We start from the raw sequence: 13,093 nt of genomic DNA, 5'->3' as shown, positions 1-13,093 counted from the left end.
TAGACACAGATGTGAGGCCTTTTTCGAAGTGGATAATACTATATATTCGTAATATGATATAAGACAGTATATAGCAAAGGGTTAATTGGACAGCATAGATGAGTGCTATACAAATTTCCTGTCATTTCTTTCTTCCCCTTCATTCACCTTTTATTTCCCCACCTCCCACTCTTCAATTCACTGTGATCTGGTTTCTTTTCTGCCATTGGTGTGATGTTACTTGAGGTAAAAGATATGGGGCTACAGGGACACATGTTATGCCTTGCTGTTTTTTGTTTGTTTGTTTTTGAGACAGGGTCTCACTCTGTCACCCAGGCTGGAGTGCAGTGGCGCAATTCTTGTGCCTCAGCCTCTGGAGTAGCTGGGATTACAGGTGCACACCACCATACCTGGCTAATTTTTTTTTTTTTTTTTTTTTTTTAGATGTAGTTTTGCTCTTGTTGCCCAGGCTGGAGTACAATGGCACAATCTTGGCTCACTGCAACCTCCATCTCCCGCTTCAAGCGATTCTCCTGCCTCAGCTTCCCAAGTAGCTGGGATTACAGGCATGCACCACCATGCCTGGCTAATTTTGTATTTTTTAGTAGAGACGGGGTTTCTCCATGTTGGTCAGTCTGGTCTTGAACTCCCGACCTCAGGTGATCCGCCCGCCTCAGCCTCCCAAATTGCTGGAATTACAGGCATGAACCACCACGCCCAACCAAATTTTTCTATTTTTAGTAGAGACAGGTTTTCACCACATTGGCCAGGCTGGTCTCGAACTCCTGACTTCAAGTGATCCACCTGCCTTGGCCTCCCAAAGTGCTGAGATTACAGGTGTGAGCCGCCATGTCTGCCCACTTTGCTGTTTTTGACTAGGCTCATCTTATCTATTCTCATGGCTTCAGCTGCTTACTAAACACTGACTTCCCACAAATGTATGTTCAACCCAGACCTCTTTTCTGAGCTTCAGACCCCGCATAGTCATCTGCCTATTTGCATGCTCCATAGTCATCGCAAATTCACTATTTCCCATACTGAGCTACTTCCTTCCCCATCCTCTCTCTGCCTAAGCCCATTCCTCCTCCTGTGTTCCTTATGTCAGTGAATGGCACAACCATCAACCCAGTTCCCCAAGTCTGAAACCTTCACACCATCCTCTCTCTATTTTACCAACAAATCCTTTCAGGTTTATTTGCTAAATATTCATTGAATCCATATACTTCACCTTTTTCCTAATGCCACTACCTTGGTCCAGGTTACAGTCGTCTCAAACTTGAACTATTACAACTGTCTCCTAATTCATCGACCTGCCCCCACTCTTATCTTACCCTCAAATCATGTCCCACACTATAGTCAGAGAATACATTCTAAAACAAAAACCCTTCAGTGACTTCCCAGCCCCCTTAAGAGAAAATTCAAGGGGGGTGGGGCTAAAGAAAAAAAAAGAGAAAATTCAAAATTCTTTAAGTGACTTATAAGGCCCTACATCTGGCTCCTGTATCAGCTTCATTTATCACCACTCCTCACCTCACACTCTGTACCTCAGCAATTCTAAATTCCATTTTCCATTCTTGGAATATGCCACGCTCTCTTTCTCTTGAATCCAAGCCCTCACACAGGCTACTCCAGTGTCTGGTTGGTCCACTTTTAGTGATGCTATGACTAAGCAGTGAGTACAGATTGTTGACAGCTTGATCTTTCTGTTTTAAAATTTCGTTTTGTCTTTCTCATTTACCCTCATTGTTGGAAAGCCGTCCTCGTTGTCATGGCATCCACTGATGATCATCATCTGAATTATTTGTTTCATAAGGGGTCTCCAAGTGGTGATTTTTCTAGTTCTGTCATTCCTTGTACACTATTTTTTTTTTTTTTTTTGAGTCAGGGTCTTGCTCTTTCACCCAAGCTGGAGTGCAGTGGCATGATCATGGCTCACTGTAACTTTGAACTCCTGGGCTTAAGTGATCTCCCGCCTCAGCCTCCCAAAGTTCTGGTATTACAGCTGTGAGCCACCTTGCCCAGCTCCTTCTACAACTATTAACTGAAATTCTTCTGTAAATAACTTTCCCTTACCAACTAGCTCTTTTTGGTATCCTAAAATAACCATTTGTACATCATGAGCAGAGTAAATCTTTAATCTTTTTGTGCATTTTTCTTTCTGTATAATTTTCTTTGTGTATTTTGAAAAGTTTAAGTATTGAAATTAGCAGTTTGGAGCTTTGGACAATTTTGTCAGACAAACCATTTGTAAGTGGTGGTGGTTATATTTCCAGAATAGCAGATAAAAGCTTGCTTAATCCACAGGGTCGGTAAAATATTACACATAGCAATAACAAATGGAAAATATTTTATAATATTAGTTATTAAACAAAATAAACAGTTTTTAAAGTTTAATTTGAGTGCTAGTACTTGAGAGAAAAGCAATCTTAATTAGAGGAAGAAGAGACAGATGGATACTTATGGTGATATGAAGGGATCTGCTGAGTACTTTCAAGGGCTTTAAGAGTTTGAAGGCATTGGTTCTGGTGTTTTTTTTTTTTTTTTTTTTTTTTTTTTTGAGACAGAGTCTCTACTAAAAATACAAAAAATTAGGCAAGCATGGTGGTGAGCACCTGTAATCCCAGCTACTTGGGAAGCTGAGGCAGGAGAATTGCTTGAACCCAGGAGGCGGAGGTTGCAGTGAGCTGAGGTTGTGGGAGTGCAAGGGCACTTGGGCTCAAATGATTCTCCTGCCTTGGCCTCCCAAAGTGTTGGTATTATAGGCATGAGCTACCATGCCTGGCCTTAAGTCTCTCTCTCTCTCTCTCTCTCTCTCTCTCTCTCTCTCTCTCTCTTTTAGACAGGGTCTCTCTCTCTCTCTCTGCCATCCAGGTTGGAGTGCAATAGCATGATCATAGCTCACTGATACCTTGAACTCCTGAGCTCAAGGGATCCTCCTGCCTCAGCCTCCCAAGTAGCTAGAACCATAGGTGCACGTCATAATTTTTTTTTTTTTTTTTTTTGTAGAGATTGGTGGGGGGCGGGGGTGGGTCTCACTATGTTGCCAGGGCTGGTCTTTAACTCCTGCCTTCAAGAGAGCTTCCTGCCTCAGTCTTCCAAAGTGCTGCTATTACAGGCATGAACCACCATGCCCAGTCAGTCTCTCTTAATTGAGAGCAGTCTATGCCTCACATTTTCTTTGTCAAGCTATTGACTTATTGCAGAAAGTGGATCAATGGTCCTGTAGAATATTTCACATTTTAGATTTGTTTGTTTTCTTTTTTATGCTGCCATTTACTTTATTCCTCTGTATCCCATATTTTTCTATAATGGAAGTTAGCTTTAGAGGCTTGATGATATTCAGGCTCAACTTTCTTCATTTTGGTCAAGAATATTTCACAGGGATAACTGTGTATTTCACTTTGAATTACATCTGGAGGCACACATCCATTCTATTTTTTTTTCTTTTTTTTTAAATTAGAGAATTCCTAAATCTCAACATCCATTGTATATTTAATGAATGAATAACATCTTGATTCCTTTTTATTTTATTTAGCTTATTATTGTTATTTTTAAAGATGTGGTCTTGCTCTGTCACCAGGCTGAAGTGTAGTGGCATGATCATAACTCACTGCAGTCTCGAACTCCTGGCTCAAGTGATCCTCCCGTCTTAGCCTCCTGAATAGCTAGGACTGCAAGCATGTAACACCCTGCCTGGCTAATTTTTGTGTGTGCGTGTGTGTGACAGTCTGTCACCCAGGCTGGAGTGCAGTGGCAACCTCTACCTCCCAGGTTCAAGAGATTCTCCTGTCTTAGCCACCTGAGTAGCTGAGATTACAGGTGTGTGTCACCACAGCCCGCTGTTTTTTGTTTTGTTTTGTTTTTAGTTTTTACTTTTAGTAGAGATGGGGTTTCACCATGTTGGCCAGGCTGGTCTCGATTTCGTTGCCTTAAGTGATCCGCTTGCCTTGACCTTCCAAGTGCTAGGTGGTGAGACATTGTGCCCGGCCCTGGCTAATTTTTTAATTTTAATTTTTTTTTGGTAGAGATAGGATCTCGATACGTTGCCCAGGCTGGTCTTAAACTATTGGGCTCAAGTGATCCTCCCACCTCAGCCTCCCAAAGTGTTGGGATTACAGGTGTGAGCCACCATGCCCTGCCTGACTCCTTCATTATGTTTCCCTTCAACTTTTCATCTAATAGTTTAATCTGTTGATGACCATTGGTGGAGTTAATCATTTCACTAGCAGTTTCAAAATGGTGATTCCCTAATTTTGTTTTCCACATTAATTAGTTGGAATTTTTCTGAAAGTAAACTTCTCCCTCATCAACTGGGACTATTGTGTTACTCCTACAGGGAAGGCAGAAAAAATGATTAATTCTTTCCTTAATTACCAATTTTCAGAGTAAAGAGTTGGTGCTCTACTTACTTTCAGTGATAGCCAACGTGTTGCATATGTTTGTTCTTTCCCTGTCATTATTAACTACCCTTTAAAAAATGTCTGTCACATGTACCCCATAATAAATATGTACATTTGTGTATCCATAAAAATTAAAAATTAAAAAATATATTCAATGGGTTTTAATTGACTGCATTCACTATCCTTGTTAATGCTCAATGTTTCCCATCTTTTGCCAATGTGTTGCCTCCTGTATGTTCCTGACATGACTCATTAGTGTTCCATAGCTTTCTTGATTCCTGGCACAAGGCTTATATATTTCCTGTCTCAGACTTGGTATTTTTCCAAGGAGTTCTAGTTGATTTATATTTTCTTTTTTTTTAAAAAAAGCGTATTTATTTATTTTTTTAAAAGGACAAAAAACATGTGGGGGTGACAGGCAGTGGGAAGCAGTGAAGAATAAAAAATACTCTGAGCAGGAGAAAGTATGAATGTGTATATATGATCAGAACTGGTCTCAAATCTGTGATGTGATTTTTGTTTTCCTTTGACACATGCATTATTTTCTCATTTGCAGGAGCCTCCAGTGAAACGGTCTTTTCCTTTTCCCTGTGTACATATTAAGGGTCTAAGATCATGAGTCAATGAGGACAAGCCGCCTCAGTCACTATAACAGGAGCAGAGCCATACAAAGTCCTGCAATTAGAAGCTCTGATTTAGAAGCTGGAGAAGCAGAGATTGCTGAGTGATGCTGAAAAGCCACTGCCCAGAAAAATTTGAGAAACTTTTCAAATCATCCACTCGTATAACTTTTTTTAAGTTTAATTTACATAGCATAAAAGTTACCTATTTTCAGTATGCAATTCAAAACTTTTTTTTAAGTTTAATTTACATAGTATAAAAGTCACCTATTTTAAGTATACGATTCAAAACTTTTTAGTAAATTTATACAGTTGTGCAACTATGTCCACAATCCAGTTTTAAAACATTTCCCTCAGAATAAAAGGTCTCCTATACACTTTTGCAGTCAATCCTGCTTCCTGTCAGTAGCCCCAGGCAAGCAATAATATGCTGTCTATAGATTTGCCTTTTCTAGATATTTTATATAAATGCAATCATATGCTATATAGCCTTTTGCATCTGGCTGCTTTCACTTAGCACTGTTTTTGAAATTTGAGATATAATTCACATGCCATAAAATTCATCATTTAAGAATGTATAACACAATGGTTTTTAATATATTCACAAGATGGTACAACTATCACCATTTAATTCCAGATCATTTCCATCACTCCAAAAAGAAACCACATACCCATTAGCACTCATTTTCCATTTCCCCCTGCCCTCAGCCCCTGGCAGCCTTAGTCTACTTACTATCTCTATGAATTTGCACACTCTGAACATCTCATATAAATGGGATTATATAATATGTGGTCTTTTGTGTCTGGTTTCTTTCACTTAGCATAGTATTTTCAAGGCTAATACATGTTATAGCATGTGTCAGTATTTCATTTCCTTTTATGGGTGAATAATATTCCATTGTATGGATATGTAACACTTTGTTTATCCATTCATCAGTTGATGGACATTTTGGGTTGTTTCTACTTTTTGGGTCATAGAGTAACTCTAACGTTTAGCCTTTTGAGGCACTGCCACACTGTTTTCTAAAACACAGGCTTTTTACATTGGTTGTACCGTTTTACATTTCCACCAGCAGAGTATGAGGGTTTCAGTTTTCTCCACTCCCTGGCCAACACTTACTTACTGTCCATCGTTTTTATGATAGACATTCTAATGAGTATAGCCACTTTGGAAAACAGTGTGGCAGTTCCTCAAAATGTTAAGCTCAGTGTCTTGATCCCTACTCCCTGATGATTGTTGTAGCTTTCCTTTTTTTCTCTATTTTTTTTTGCCCCATCCCACTCCACCCCTCTGTTGTATTTTCTTTCTCCTCTCCTCTCCTCCTTTCCTTTCCTCTTGTCTCCTCCTCCCCTCCCCTTCCTTCCACTGCCCTCCCCTTCTCTCCTATCCTTCTGAGACAGGGTCTCATTCTGTCGTTCAGGCTGTAGTGCAGTGGTGTGATCATAGCTCACTGCAGCCTCAATCTCCCGGGCTCAAGTGATCCTCCTACCTCAGCCTCCCACGTAGCTGTGACCACAGGCATGTGCCACCACATCCAGCTAATTTTGTTTTTTTGTAGAGATGGGGTCTCCCTATGTTGCCGGGGCCGGTCTTGAAGTTCTGGGCTCAAGTGATCCTCCTGCCTCAGCCTTCCAAAGTGCTGGAATTATGGGCATGATGAGCCACTGTACCCAGACTTTTGCTGAGTTAAAAAAAAATTGGCTGGGCATAGTGGCTCATGCCTGTAATCTCAGCACTTTGGGAGGCCAAGATGGGTAGATTACCTGAGGTCAGGAGCTCGAGACCAGCCTGGCCAACATGGTGAAACCCCGTCCCTACTAAAAATATAAAATTAGCTGGGCGTGGTGGCATACACTTGTAATTTCAGCTACTTGGGAGACTGAGGCAGAAGAATTGCTTGAGCCTGGGAGACAGGTTGCATTGAGCTGAGATCTTGCCACTGCGCTCCAACCTGGCCGAAAGAGTGAGACTCTAACTCAAAAAAATAAAATAAGTCTGAGTGCAGTGGCTCATGTCTGTAATCCTAGCACTTTGGGAGGCCGAGGCAGGCGGATCACGAGGTCAAGAGATTGAGACAGTCTTGGCCAACATGGTGAAACCCTGTCTCTACTAAAAATACAAAAATTACCTGGGCATGGTGGTGTGTGCCTATAGTCCCAGCTACTTGGGAGGCTGAGGCAGGAGAATCACTTGAACCCGGGAGGCAGAGGTTGCAGTGGGCCGAGATCACGCCACTGCACTCCATCCTGGGCGACAGAGAGACTCCATCTCAAAAGAAATAAATTAATTTAATTTAATGTAATTTAAAAATAATTTTTTTAAAAAAAAATTTCTAAGCCTGGCTTCCTAGGTGTCATATCTGGGTCAGAATAACTTAGTGGTCAGCCAATAATTTGCTAAAGGTTGTCCTTAAACACCTTGGGCCAGTATGTCTTCTGCTCTTTGCTGACGAAGTTGTGCGTGGATTGGGAAACACATTCAAAGTTTGAAGAGTTTACAAGTCTTCCGTGACTTTTACTTCCTGATAGGCCTTCTCATGTCCTTCTGTATCTGTGCAATGCCTCACATTCAGCCAAGGAAATGTAAATAACTGGGCCCCTCTCTAGTACCTTGAACTTCATTCAGTGCAGCCTTGCACATGCACACCAGCCTTCTAGACAACCAGGGCCTTGAAAGTGTTTATCAAGCCCCACTATTACTGTCCTGTTTTCTGGAAATCTCTGTAAACTTTGGTAGATGTGCTATTCTGTTGCTTGCTTCAACCAATATTATAACCTCAGGTAACTGGAATGTTGGTTTCCCTTGATTGTATGAAATTGAGTTTGCTATTGTTTTAAACACCTCTGGGCATAGGACGTTTTTGGTGTTCATTCTTTGTGAAGTAATTCCCCTCCAGCATCTAAATTGTTATTTTTTATGGCTTGCCTTGACTTTCCTTGTAAAATCAGCTCAAAGGGACCTGGGAGGCGAGGAAGAGATGGAAGCAGCCTTGGGCTAATAGCCCTGTAGTCTCCCACTGGTCTTAGCCAAAGGTTCCACAGGTTTTCTTAAATTCTTCTTAATTTGTTTAATTTTTGTCTATTTCCAGAGTCCTGAAATTATTGTTTTTGACAATTTTTACAGTTTTATCATTGTTTTAAGGAAGAGAGGATTTGCTGAGTTCCTCTGCCATTCCAGAAGTCCTGCCTAATTTACGTTTTAAAAGATCATTCTTAAGTGTTGTTACCACAAAAAAGTATGTTACATAATGCACATGTTACTAATTAGCTCAATTTAGCCATTCCACAATGTATACGTATTTCAAAACATCATATTGTACACAATAAATATATATACTTCTTATTTACCAACTTTGAAAAAAGAACATTCTGTTGACAGTGGAGGATGGATTGGATGGAAGGGAAGCCGGTGGTAAGGGGTATACACTTTGACTCAGCAGTACTTTGTAATCTGTAATCAGGAATGGAGACTATAAACAGTTGGGTTAATCTGTGGGTGAGAATTGACATAGGTACGGTGGAAAATCAAGGGGACAGGAGAATAGAGAGCGCTGGTTACTGTTATTGAAGTCCCAGTGTCCATGGACTCTTTCCTAAGTAGACAAGGAAGTGCAGTCCAAAAATATGTGATGGCAACGGACTTTGGGGACTCACGAGGAAAGGGGGGGAAGAGGGTGAGGGCTAAAAGACGACAAGTATGGTGCAGTGTACACTGCTCTGGTGAGGTGTGCACCGAAATCTCCCAAATCATCGCTAAAGAACTTACTCATGCAACCAAACACCACCTGTTCCCCAAAACCTGTGGAAAGAAAAAAAATTTTAAAGATAAAATAAAGGAATTCCAACCCCCCCAACCCAAAAAACCCCAAAAGTGCACAATGGCTTTGGAAAATAGCTAAGAGGGTTAATGAATTAAAGGCTTTGAGGAAGTTGAAGGGTAAATTCAGGGAGTATAAGGTTTAGGAGAGTGGACCCTCTGTGTTCGGTTTTGGAAGTAGAGCCATTCCAGGTGTCACTACAGAAACGAATAATTGAAACCCAGCAGGGAAGATACCATGATCACAAAGGTGGTTTTCTCAGGGTGAGGCCCATTCATTGCACTCTGGGTGTGCTGGCTCTTCCTATTTCCCCAAATACAGCAAACTCGACTGTGTAATTTGTGGTAGTGGGAGACTGCATTTGTGCTTTCCCCTGGAAAAAAAAAAAAAGGAGATTCAAATGGAATTGAGATGAAGAAATTAGAATAGGGTATGTCAAGGATCTATGAAGTTTGGGTGTTAGATCATCAAGGGGGATAATGAAGGCTTTCAAGATGAGAAAAGGAAAACAGTTAGTACTGAAGTCCTCAGTGAATGTTGGGAGGAGAGTTGGAGATTGAAATTTAACATTGAGAGAGTCATAAAACTGAGTGTTATGAACTTTCAAGAAAGAGGCTATTGAGGTAAGATGGCAAAATAATACCTTGGGGATCCAGCGAAGAAGATACAAGAAGATGATAACCTGATCTTGACTTACGGAAAGATATGAGTGAAGGAAAATGAACAGCCTCAGCTGGGTTTGGTTGTGTGCACCTGTAATTCCAGCTACTTGGGAGGCTGAAGTGGGAAGACCACTCAAGCCCTAGGACTTCGAGGCCAGCCTGGGCAATATAGAGCAGGACCACTGTCTGGAAGGAAGAAAGGAAGGAAGAAAGAAAAAAAGAGAGAGAAAGGAAGAAAGAAAGAGGCCAGGTGAGGTGACTCACACCTGTAACCCTAGCACTTTGGGAGGCCGAAGCAGGTGGATCATGAGATCAGGAGTTCAAGACCAGCCTGGCCAAGATGGTCAAACCCAGTCTCTACTAAAAATACAAAAATTAGCTGTATGTTGGCACACGCCTGTAGTCCCAGCTACTCAGGAGGCTGAGTCAGGAGAATCGCTTGAACCCGGGAGGTGGAGGTTGGCATGAGCTGAGTTTGCACCACTGCATTCCAGCCTGGGCGCCAGAGTGAGACTCCAACTCAAAAAAAAAAAAAAAAGAAAAAAAGGAAGGAAGAAAAAAATGAAAAAGAAAGAAAGAGAGAGAAAAAAAGAACAGCTTCAAATGAAGAGCTTTGCCGGGGAGGAAACAACAGCACAGTACATGGTTTGGGATGACCAGAGTTCAGGTAAGGAGAGGAGATAGAGGTTGAATGGATAGGCATGACCCAAAAGCTGGAAGGCTTTAGGGAATGTTGGCTAGTTTTGGCTCAAGCATAGGGTGCTATTAGTTGTATAAGAAAAGGATAATATTGGGATCTACGTGATTAGTTGAAATCCAGAACATAACTAGAGTCATTATTGTTAAAAATAGTATTTGCTAGACAGTAAACTAATACAGCTGGAAACTTTTAAAAATTGTTTTGTTTAGATCTTAGTGAAATTTGGGTACTGATATTGGTAACCGCTGGGAAGTAATTTGACAGCTTTGGAATACTGTGACTATGACAAATATGAAATTGGTATGTTCGATAAGTTATGAGTGCCACTACAGCAATTAAAGTTGACTATAGATCATAATTTTGGTAAGAATGAAGTTTAGTATAAAATAGATTTTTGTCTTGGGCTGTGTCCAGTATATTGTGATGAATTTTGATATATTTGTAGTTAGAAAATTGGAGCTTAAAAAAATGTACTGATGCTGGGCATGGTGGTGTGCACCTGTAGTCCCAGCTACTCAGGAGACTGAGGCAGTAGGATAGCTTGAGTCCAGGAATTCAAGGCTGCAGTGAGCTATGATTGTACCACTGCACTCCAGACTGGGTGACAGAGTGAGAACCCGTCTCTAAAAACACGTATTGACTTTTTGGAATGACTTTTTTATATTCTTTTCCAGGACCATTTGGAACCCATAATATATAGAGGACTACTTAGGATCTGCTTAAGTATGAGGGTTCCATCTTAATTACCCTAGCTAGATTTGATATAATTTTATCTCTATATAAATAAGATACATAGCTAGAAGCATAGGAGAAGAGAAAATGCAAAGCAAAAATGAGACTGAATCAGAGATGTAGAGCTCCAGTTTTGAAACCCTAAGATTAATTGCCATGATGATAATCAGGCACATATTGAATTCTGACTATCATTTGTTACAGGGTAAAAGAACATTGGAATAATTGGATACTGAGGTGCATAATTGCTGGCAATGAAGTGGAGGAGAGGAGTTGATTAGCTGGAAAGGAGCCTTATAGCTGTTTCTATACTAGTACTGTGTATTTGATATTGGTTGACAACAGCAGAAAAATTATTTATCACCATGCTAGGGACTTATTAAATTGATTTCTACTCTGAAATAATATGGAAGAATTGAATGGTTACTCTTAGAGATGTATTTATTTATTTTTCATTCTAACAGCCATCAGAAAAAACAAATCACAAAAAATCTATTGCTTGTACAGTCCTCTGCCATTTGTGACCTGTGATCTTGAGCTCTTGGTCTGTCAGAATTCCAGTTTATGAGGCAATCTGTGTCATTCTGGTTTAGCCAGGTGAGTGAGTAGTCCCCTGGCTCTGTAGAAAAGAACAAAAAAGAAAAGAGCAAAAAAGGGGAGTATGGAAAAATATAGATACGAATCTTAGACCCTAGAGGACAAGTTAAGACCTTGATCACAAGCAACAAAACAGAGGAGGCCCCAGGGGCTGTGAACACAGTCAGCAGAGTGGTAGTCATGAATTATACAAACTGAGAGAACTAAGAGAACTAAACCTGTGTGGGGAACTGGCTTAAGTTCAAGAATGAAGAATAATAAACTATAATTAAAATATCTATGAAGGCAAGTTTAACTAGAAAGGAAGTATGCTTTCAAGTTAAAGTAAATAGAAGGCCAGGCACGGTGACTCATGCCTGTAATCCTAGCACTCTGAGAGGCCAGGGCAAGAGGATTGCTTGAGGTCAGAAGTTCGAGACCAGCCTGGACAACATAATGAGACCCTGTACGTAAAAAAATTTTTTAAATTTTCTGAAAATGATGGTGCACTCCTGTAGTCCCAGCTACTTGGCAGGCTGAGGCTGAAGGATTTCTTGAGCCCAGGAGTTTCAGGATGCAGTGAGCTATGATGGCACCACTGTACTCTAGCCGGGGCAACAGAGTGAATCCCCGTCTCAAAGAAAAAGACCCAAAAAACTAAAAATGGATAGAAGTTTAATTATAGGCCGGGCATGGTGGCTTGTGCCTATAATCCCAGCAATTTGGGAGGCTGAGGTGGGAGGATCACTTGAGCCTAGGAGTTTGAGATCAGCCTGGGCAACATAGTGAGACTTTGTCTCTGCAATAAATAAATGAAATAAAATAAAAAGAAATTTAACTATGATGAATCATCCTTGTCTAACGAAATATTGGCTATGTAGAGATGACAATCATATTTTAAAGACTTCTTGGCTGTTTACACTGCCACCATCGTGCTAGCCCCTCGGGTCTTCACAAGGCCAAGTGATGCTCCAGAATGGGAGACAAGCCAGTGTGGGAGCAGGTTGGATCTAGCTGCATTGAACATCATTACCGGTTATTTCATAATGATAGAACCCAATTAGATGCAATTTACATTGATGCGTTATGCCTTGTGTGGGAAGGACAACAGTTCCCAGGGAAAGCTGCCATGGCAGAGAAGTCATCTAACCTTCTGTTCCGGAAAATCCAGCATAGCATTATGGTGAGGACCATCAAGCCCTCACCAGATAGCTACATCATCAGCATGGCTGTGGGCCAGTTTAAGGTGGATGAAGACCTCATCATGGGGTTTCACCTGATGTTCCTATTAAAGAACATCAACGATGCTTGAGTTTGCACCAATGACGTGTTCAGGCTTGCCCTGCGCAACTTTGGCTGACCTCCTCTCAGTCAGGCATTCACGGTGTTTCAATGCCTCATGTTACAATAAAACCACAAAAATTTTCTTAACAACAAAATGATTTAATATTTAGTAGTTGAAAGAATGAATCCTGGCTCTCCTATTTACTAACTGCCTGATCATGGAAATATTACTTACCTTCTCCAAACTTCAGTTTCTTTATCTATCAGGTGAATTGATACTTACTGTAAGAATTAAAATTTAAAAAAAAAAAAAGCACACAAC

The 13,093-nt window shown here is 40.7% G+C and overlaps 1 non-coding gene and 1 pseudogene across 1 annotated transcript; both read left to right on the top strand.

The window, feature by feature from the left end:
• Window positions 1–9,029: 9,029 nt before the first annotated feature.
• On the top strand, window positions 9,030–9,193 carry LOC120366725 (U1 spliceosomal RNA). The gene has a single exon (XR_005581298.2). It is a non-coding gene; the product is annotated as a U1 spliceosomal RNA (small nuclear RNA).
• A 3,270-nt stretch (window positions 9,194–12,463) lies between these two features.
• LOC101040334 (nuclear transport factor 2 pseudogene) lies at window positions 12,464–12,799 on the top strand (annotated as a pseudogene).
• Window positions 12,800–13,093: the final 294 nt, after the last annotated feature.

This window comes from Saimiri boliviensis, chromosome X, assembly GCF_048565385.1.
Source record: "Saimiri boliviensis isolate mSaiBol1 chromosome X, mSaiBol1.pri, whole genome shotgun sequence".
NCBI classification, from domain to species: domain Eukaryota; kingdom Metazoa; phylum Chordata; class Mammalia; order Primates; family Cebidae; genus Saimiri; species Saimiri boliviensis.
Note: the sequence above shows the minus strand (reverse complement) of the source record. Positions and strands in the feature narration are given on the sequence as shown.